This window comes from Gobio gobio (assembly GCF_949357685.1).
Source record: "Gobio gobio genome assembly, chromosome: 23".
Taxonomy (NCBI): domain Eukaryota; kingdom Metazoa; phylum Chordata; class Actinopteri; order Cypriniformes; family Gobionidae; genus Gobio; species Gobio gobio.
Window position 1 is genome coordinate 30,101,353 of NC_137119.1, and position 9,702 is coordinate 30,111,054.

Consider the following 9,702-nt stretch of genomic DNA (forward strand, 5'->3'; position numbering starts at 1 on the left):
GCCACTCATGTGGAAGAAACGAGACCCGGTACAACAGTCAAAGACGTCCGTATAACGCATGTTTACAAAAACGCATTCTGTGAGAAGAACCGACTGTAACTCGAAAGTGAAAATTTGTCCAACAGATTAGGGCTGTACGATTATGACAAAAATCATAATTGTCGATTATTCCCTTGAAATTGTAATTGCGATTAATTACAATTTTTCTATAGCATTAAGCCTCCAAAGTCAAATATACATTGGTTTGGTTTCTTTAAATGAAAAAAGGAAAAATATGCAATGTATTATAATGTTATACTAAAAAGAAAAAGAAAAACAATGGGGGAAAAAATTAAGATAACCTAGAAAGAAAAAAAAACACATACTGTATTAAGGACACAGAATAATATAAGTGGACTTTTTTTTGTAATTGCGATTACATTTTATTGAACGATTACATAACTGTAATCACAATTACACATTCGATTAATTGTGCAGCCCAAGAACAGATAGTAAAGCACTTCATTTTCGATGAATGGCATATTGTGTTTACCTTTTGAAGTTGATGTGTAAATAGTAGACTACCCTAAAAAAAGGAAAAGCTGTTGCTTTTCAGTCGGGCGATTTTATGACATTTTGGTTTGTAAATGCGGCTAATGACACTAATGCTGCCTTCACAAGCGATCGGAAATTTCCTACTTCCCACTTCTGAAGACATTACAAGCTCAGTGCATTCAAATTTTGACTTAAGAGGGCGCATGCCCTATTTTTTAACTAGGACAGGGGTTTTCAAACTTTATGATGCCAAGGACCCCCAAATATTATGAACCTTTAATGAGGGACCATCTATATATTTTAAATTTGGATATTCTTAATGTTGGATGTATAAACCTGAAGAAGAACATTAAAAATTATTTGTATAAGCAACTTTCACATTAAATGTATTTAAGCAGCTTACGTACTCGTTAAGAATACTGCCTTATACAATACCAGTGACTATAGTGAGGGGACTATAGTAAGGGAAAAACAAAAACAGGTACAAAGCAAACACATACAATTCTGGAAAGTATGTATGGGGGAAAAACGTAGGTTATATGAATAAACTACAGTAGATTCAACATACACAAAGCACTATTAAACCAGCCATAGATGATTAAACATAGGCCTAAGTTACAAAGAAATAATCAATGATAATGCAGTATGCAAATACATGCAAGAGAGACCAAAATGTAACTCAATATACAAATGTTGATGGTGATGATGGATGTTAGCTAAATTTTACATTCTAAATATAATTCCTGAGATATTCAGGAATTTAAATCTTTAAATGTATTAAAGCTTGTTAAAGTCTCAAATTGTGTATAAAACATTTAAATACAAGTTAAAGAAATGAAGCCAAATTTATACCTTGTAAGCACTGAAATTTAAATTTGTTTATCCTGGCCATTTTTTTCAGCACCCTGGTCAGTTCCATTGTTGCACAGCTACCGTGACAATATGCAATGATGCTTGTAGTAAAATACTGTTCCCTTAGCCTAAACAGTTCACCGGAATAAAATCTGGGATAATGCACTTCAAATTTAACATTAGCATGTACCTCTAAAATAATCCCCAGATTGTATATTTGTCTCTTGCTGCTTCTCTTAATCCACTATATCTATGCATGATCTAATTTGGATCCAATAAGTTATTTAACTTGTGCAACCTGTAACCTTTCCATATATAATATTGATGAGGGTCTTCTGTGGTTTGCCAAAGGAGAGCTGAAAGTGCTACACTGAGCTGAGCCATAAATGAATTGCTCTTAAAACAGACATAGCCAATACAATTTTCTCCAACCGAGCCAAAGTAAAGCCTGCAACTCTGTCCACTCTGGTAAAACAAATAGCTCTAGAGTTCTCTTGCTCTGTGAAACAGAAATACAGGTGTCCAGTTTCAAATAAAAAAATGTTTTCCTTGGCAGAAAAGGAGCAAAAACTCACCGGTGCATGGGGATTTTACACGGTATGCTCCATTATGTCGATGCAGCGGTACAGGAGGAATCCAGGCAAAGCTTGTAGGGACAGCCGGGGACATAATGCGGAGACATTGTGAATTATTTAGGCTCTTCTCCGTGTGATCAGAGGAGAGTTCATTATTAAAAGATGTGTCTGCCATTCAACAGCTGCCTATGATGGAGCTTCCCAGACTCTTTTAGATTGTCATACTCTGTAAGGTCAATGTGGGCTACACACTTTACATTTCCCTGATGAGTTTGATGATATTAGATTAAATGAGGAGTTAGATAGCTATACGTTACCAGGACAAATATATAAGATAAATTCCAATGTGGGTCTTTTCCAACTTTTCTCCTGCAAGGCTTAGAAACACAACTTGAAATCATACTGAGCCACAACATCAAATACTGTCATAATCAGAAAACGGACAGCCTGTATACTATACAGTTCATCAGATAAACATGTTGCAGCACATTCATTGTTGTCTGAGAAGTAAACAAGAGCACTGACAAATTCAGACTGAATAGCCTTCCCAAAAAGACATGCGTCCTGAAAAGACACAAAGCCACCAGTTTCATTATTATTGTAGTAATGCATGTCTATTGCATTTAATTCATTTTTAATTGCTCTGCCACTCAACTTCAATGGCTGAGACTCGAGAGGATCTCAGGTTCCACAGGAAACAAAAGTATCGCCATGGCGACTGAATGCCAGAATGCACTGCAGCACAAGTGTTTGTAACGGTCGCAGCTCTCGCTACAACAGTGAACATGCTTATTCTGCAAAAACAACAACAATAGGTAAATTACATTTCAACAGCAAACCAAACCATATTCCCCATGCTAATTCATGTCAAAGTTAGTTTCTAAGCATAAGAATTGCCACCACCAACATTAGTATATCATGCAATGAAAAATTACATACTACTCCTCCAAATCATTGGATTCAGTTGTTCCAATCACTTCCATGGCCAAAGGTGTATAAAATAAAGCACCTAGGCATGCAGACTCTTCTACAAACATTTGTGAAAGAATGGGACGCTCTCAGGCCACGTAAAATCACAGAAAGGGGTCAGCTCATGCAGAGGCGCGCAGAAGTCGGCAACTTTCTGCAGAGTCAATAGTTACAGACCTCCAACCTTCGTGTGGCCTTCAGATTAGCTCAAGAACAGTGTGTAGAGAGCTTCATGGAATGGGTTTCTATGGCCGGGCAGCTGCATCCAAGCCTTTCAGCCTCACCAAGTGCAATGCAAAGTGTCGGATGCAGTGGTGTAAAGTACGCCGACACTGGACTCTAGAGCAACGGAGACCTGTTCTCTGGAGTGACGAATCACGCTTCTCTGTCTGGCAATCTGATGGACGAGTCTGGGTTTGGCTGTTGCCAGGAGAACGGTACTTGCCTGACTGCATTGTGCCAATTGTAAAGTTTGGTGGAGGGGGGATTATGGTGTGGGGGGGGTTGTATTTCAGGGGTTGGGCTTGGTCCCTTAGTTCCAGTGAAAAGAACTTTTAATGCTTCAGCATACCAAGACATTTTGGACAATTTCATGCTCCCAACTTTGTGGGAACAGTTTAGGGATGGCCCCTTCCTTTTTTACTGCATGTCTGCGCACCAGTGCACAAAGCAAAGTCCATAAAGACATGGATGAGCGAGTTTGGTGTGGAGGAACTTGGCTGGCCTGCACAGAGTCCTGACCTTAACCCGATAGAACACCTTTGGGATGAATTAGAGCGGAGACTGTGAGCCAGGCCTTCTCGTCCAACATCAGTCCCTGACCTCACAAATGTGCTTCTAGAAGAATGGTCACAAATTCCCATAAACACACTCCTAAACCTTGTGGAAAGCCTTCCCAGAAAGAATTGAAGCTGTTATAGCTGCAAAGGGTGGGCCAACTCAATATTAAACCCTCTGGATTAAGAATGGGATGTCATTAAAGTTCATGTGTATGTAAAGGCAGACGTTCCAAAACTTTTGGCAATATAGTGTAGCTTTTCGTACTTGAGTATATTTCTGTCCTTATACTTCTTCTCGCCTTTTCATTTGCAATTTACAAATGAATGCAACTTGCATTAAAGAGGAAACTGTGAAGTAGCCTACGAGTGCAAAGATTATTCAAAGAGAACTTACTAGATGAGTCATCGTTGCTATAGCTACTGCTCAACTACATCATAACCAAAATGCATACCAAATGCACCATTGTGGTACCACATTAATGGGAGGTCAAAGAACATATTTCCACCTGATAAGAATGAAAGAACACACAGTTCTGCTGAATTGCATTCTGAATTAAAACAATTATGGTTGGTATGTATCTGCAAAGAAAATACATATGTGACCCTGAACCACAAAACCAGTCATAAGGGTATGAATAAATGAGCTTTTCATTGATGTATGGTTTGTTTGGATAGGACAATATTTGAAAATCTGGAATCTGAGGGTACAAAAAAATCTAAATATTGAGAAAATTGCCTTTAAAGTTGTCCAAATGAAGTCCTTAGCAATGCAGATTACTAATACATTTTTAATATATTTATGATAGGAAATGTACAAAATATCTTCATGGAACATCTTTACTTAATACCCTAATAATCCTGATGATTCCAATGATGAATTATCCTAAATACATTTTTGGCATAAAAGAAAAATCGATAATTTTGACCCATACAATATATTGTTGGCTATTGCCACAAATATACCCGTGCGACATATGCAACTTTTGTGGTCCAGGGTTACATTTAAAGAAAAAAGAGATTACACTATCGAATAACCTTGTGGTGACCTTATTTTCTTACCTTTTGATTTATTTATTTTGTCACTAGACATAAACGTATCACAATACAAAATCTTTGAAAAAAACGTTGTGCTCTGTAAAATGTGACAAAATTGGTTTTGGCTGTGCAATATTTTCTTTTAAATGTTTCCTTTACATGGCCTTCACTCCCACATCCTTGTCAGATGTGAATTTAGACACGTCTTTATAGCTTCTGCGATCTGACTTGTTGACACACAGCAGTATCTGTTATTCCACAATTTCTGTGAAAACTGCAGGATCACAGAGATTACATTTTAGTGCTTGGATTTTTTTTCCCCTTAGACTATGCTCTGAAGAAAAGCTCTTGTCCTGACATTTCTCTAGGCCAGGTCAGTGGAACAATACTTTGGGTAAATGATTATTGTTGTCACTGACACATTGGTCAGAGTTTACTTGGAGACAAAAAGTGTAAACGCTTGTTTTTGTTATTTGTCTTTTGCTGTTTTTTTACAAATAACTTCGAATTTAGACAAACCCAATAGATCTCTGATGCCATCTGGTGGGTATAAACGGATATGTTAAGTGAAAATGTGAACGAGACGAGTAGGCCATGTGGCTTTGCAACGAGACGAATCCGGAGCATCCTGTAAAAACAGGGCAGGACGTCCAAACAAGATGTTGCGTGTAATAGAAAATAGTCTTCTTGTTACATGAAGCTTTTCCTGTAATTATGAAGATACGTCTCTAGCTCTGATCGATTTTAAATCATAATTTTGGCCACCCCTGAAGTAGGCTACTCTAAAATTTGCATTTAATGCATGGACGGAACAGAAACGCATGTTTAAAAAGCATTTGTGGGTGGTGGACATATTTGGGTGAAAAAAAGTAAATAAAAAACATTCTCAAATGTAAGTCATGGAACTCACTGGGTTATATTCTACTCTTATATTTCCATATATATATATATATATATATATATATATATATATATATATATATATATATATATATATATATATATATATATATATATATATATATATATATATATATTAGTCAAGCAGACTCACAAGTAGACATCCGGGTTATCAATATATGATTGAATAAACATAAAATTAATTCATTTTCTAGTTTTTATTCAAAATCTGAAAATTGTGGAAAAATGAATGATTAATCTCATGAATGCTCTGTATGTTCATATATAACAGCACGTTCTGAACATTATCACATTTTTTTTTTTTTATAATTTAGGGGAGACCAGGGGCAATTGTAACACATTTTGGTCATGTTGTCATTGCTCAAAAACCTTTTGAAATATTTGGATACAATTTTTATGTTGGTAACTTGTATCTGTGTTCTACTTGTTAGCAGTGACCAAATGTTTTTACAAGCAATGTTAGAGTCACAATATTGATTGAAACATTAGAAGTCAAATGTTACATCTGCCCCCACATGCGGGGGCGATTGTAACACAATATGGGGGCAATTGTAACAGCACATTTAATACCTTTGTATAAATACCAAGGAGTCAGGGACCACAATAAACTTCAGAGAATATAGATATAGTTTACACCAATTAATATCCATTACAATATGGACAGTGACACTCCCCTTACTGTTTTAATTGGTCTGAACGGTGCTGTGAACAGAGAGTGTACAGGGCCTACTCAGTAAAATGGATCTAGATTGAGAGGCATTATTGTTATGACATTAGAAAAAAACAATCATCTATTTTCTATATTGAGTTTCCATGGTAGGCTACACAAAAATAATAAGCCAAAAATAATTGTAAATATGTTAATAAATATGTTTATCTTACGCCAATATGGCAGTATTTAAAGTTAAGACAACTTCTGATTCATAGATATTGAAGATTTTGAAAGCATTAGAAATTTGCTCCCCAGATTGAGAGGCACTCAAAGACTATGACTATAAACCACTGGACTATGCTAACACAATACAATATTTAGATATGTATTAAATTTATATTTAAACTGAACACAAAACATTTTTCTTAAAGTATTGGGGGTGGGTGGGGGGGTCTATTTTGATGTCCTTACTAAGCTAGACACTATTTTGATGGTGTCGGGGGCAATTGTAACGCAGACTGTACCACCCCATGACAAGCTACCCTGCTAGCTAGAAACAATAAAGCTAATGTTTGACAAAGATATCAAATGTTAGACAACAGAATGGTCAAGGAAACAGACAGATTTAAATTCATAGACATGAATGGTTATGTCAGTACGACTACGAGGAAAATACTGTAGATGAGAAAAATTACTTTCATGCCTCAAAAGTGAGTTTTTGTAGAAAAATGTTACCAAGTATCACTCAGCAGCTTGTCCTTTGGCAGGCAGAGAGGGATCTCCACTAAGCACATGCAAAATGAGTTTCATGGTTCTGTCTTGTTTCTGATTGGTGTAATTTGAGATGTTACAATTGCCCCCTGTTACAATTGCCCCCGGTCTCCCCTACTTAACTTGGACCAAAAAAAGACCATGTAATGTCAACCACCCATGTGCAGAGTTCAGTTGAGTCATAAAATTCACCTTCTTTAATGTGGTTAAACTGAATTTGCAAAGCAAACGGTTTGCTGAACAACATTGAAAAACGCTTTGGTCGTGCGATTTCTTTCAGAATTTGACAGTAAAAAAATGGTAGCATTTATTTCAAACGAAAGACTTTTGTTTATTATGACTGATTGATTTCACCTAAAACAATGGTTGAGCGGTTTTATTTTGGAATCCACTTACCCTCTTGTGGCTAACGATGGAGTTTTTATATCGTTTGTATTTTCGTTCTGACACAATTTGAACTTTTTCCGAGCTTTGAGAGAATGATAACATACCGACTCATGCCACATAACAATGCGATTTAATCAGAGGAAAACTGCTGATGTTTTTAACTGCACTGTTTAATCACATTGGATGATATAACATAATGAGTTGTTTAGTGTTCAATATTTGTGTTGATTATTGTCATACATTTCTCACGTCCATCCATGGTGGTTTTAATTTGCAGCCCTTTATCACAACATTGCACAGCCTATTAGTTTCAGTGAAAAAAATACTCCAATAATGCTTCAATGCTCATTGTGAGGTTTTATACATTTAGATGCCTTTACAGTTTAAGTTTGTATGCTGTGCTCATTACAACTCACATCTTCTCTGTTTCTCTGCAGATATGTGGACTGAAAAGAATAGAAGGATGGTTTGTTTTTGTGTAAGGAGCTGGTGCGGTGCATGCCTCTCTTTGGCCGCGAGGGCACCCCTCCATCTCTTGGCGAAGCAGTACGGCATTGAACTCGGGCCCGTTTTAAAATGATCTCCTCACGTTTGTGCTTCTCAAAGTGCATGTTCCTGCCCAGAGAACTAATGTGTTTACTGAGTAAGTCGGGTGATAAATAGGTGGATTTTGCAAGGCAGCAAGAATGTTCTGAAACCTTCCAGGGATGAGCCAAGCCTGGTCTCGGCGAGGAGCTTGTAGAACTTCCAGAAAAATGTCTTCCCTTTTTTTCCCGGTTATACTGGGGACTGCGTGGCGCATATAGGGGACTTTGCAGGGCCACGGCATGGAGTGGACTGGGATAGCGATACACTTCCATGCCCTGGTGACCTGGAAGGTCAGAGCGGTAAGTGGGTTGCAGGACCACTTTGGGTTGAAGTATGTCTGAAACATCTGGCCAGTGCGAGTCTGGATACAGAGCCGCTACAGATCGAAAACCATCCTCAGGAATGGCCTCATCTGAGAAATGGGTTTGAACTGCTCTATGCTCTTGCAATGAAATGGGTCGACGCCTCAGAGTTTCCTCACCTGTGAAACATTCTCTCTCTCCAAAAGAGTTGTATTTTAAGGAGGCAAAGGAGGTGGTGAGAGAGTGGACAGTCTCACCACTGTCAGAGGGGGTAAAATCATCTCCAAAGTTGCTGTCGTAAAAACCTGAGCTTGCTCTTGACCGACTTTCCATGTGTGAGTGAAGTTCTTGGTGATGCCAGCTTCTTTTCGTCAGGTCCTCAGATGAATGGCTGGAACATGACCCAAGTCCTCTGGATTTTCCAGCCTCATGAATGGCCTCCTCAGAAAAACTGCGCCTAATCTTTAGTCGGAACGAGTCTTCATCCACCCAGTAATGATGCTGTCCCTGCCGGATATTTGTTGAGGTTGAATCTTCAGGATCGGCTTCAGTTTTTCCCAGGGCCGTCTCCACCATTGCTTTATGTCTGACTCTCAGCACCTCCAACTCCAGCAGCCCAGCCAAAGTAGCACGAAACCGTTCTCTGATACGTTTCCTCCCTGTCCATGGCGCCGCTTCAGGCTCTTCTCTGTGCACAGTGGTGGATAACATCCTGGCTGAAGGCTCGAAAACCAGGCTTCCTTACACGGTGGAGGTCTTTAGTGAAGTCGCCCATATCAATGCAATTTCTATTGCTCTACCTTTGTCTATTGATAAGATTTTCACTAACCTTTGACCTTAGGTGAAGAATATGTTCAAGATAAAACTTAATTCTATCAATGTGAGATTAAACTTAATGAAGTTAACAATGTTAGCATTTGGGAGACCAATATCACTGCCAGTGATAGCTGTGGCTCTTTGTCAATATTTCGTATGTCATTGTAAGCATGCAAGAACTTCTGCTGTCCATGATTATGTCAAATTAATTTTGGCCTGGTTTCACAGACAGGGCTTATAGATTAAGCCTTAGTTCAATTAGGGCCTTTAAGTATCTTTTATAAACGTGTCTTAGAATAAAAACATTACTAGTTTGCATTTGAGACAAAACAATGGCACTGACATATTTTAAGATATGCATATGCAATTTGCTTTCAGTTAAAACAGCTCAAACATGCATTTATTTTAGTCTGGGACTATCTTAAACCTTGTCTGTGAAACTGGGGATTAATGTAGCCAATGTTATAACACATTTAAAGAGGCCAAATGATAAATCATATTTTACTTTTTTGTTGTTTTTT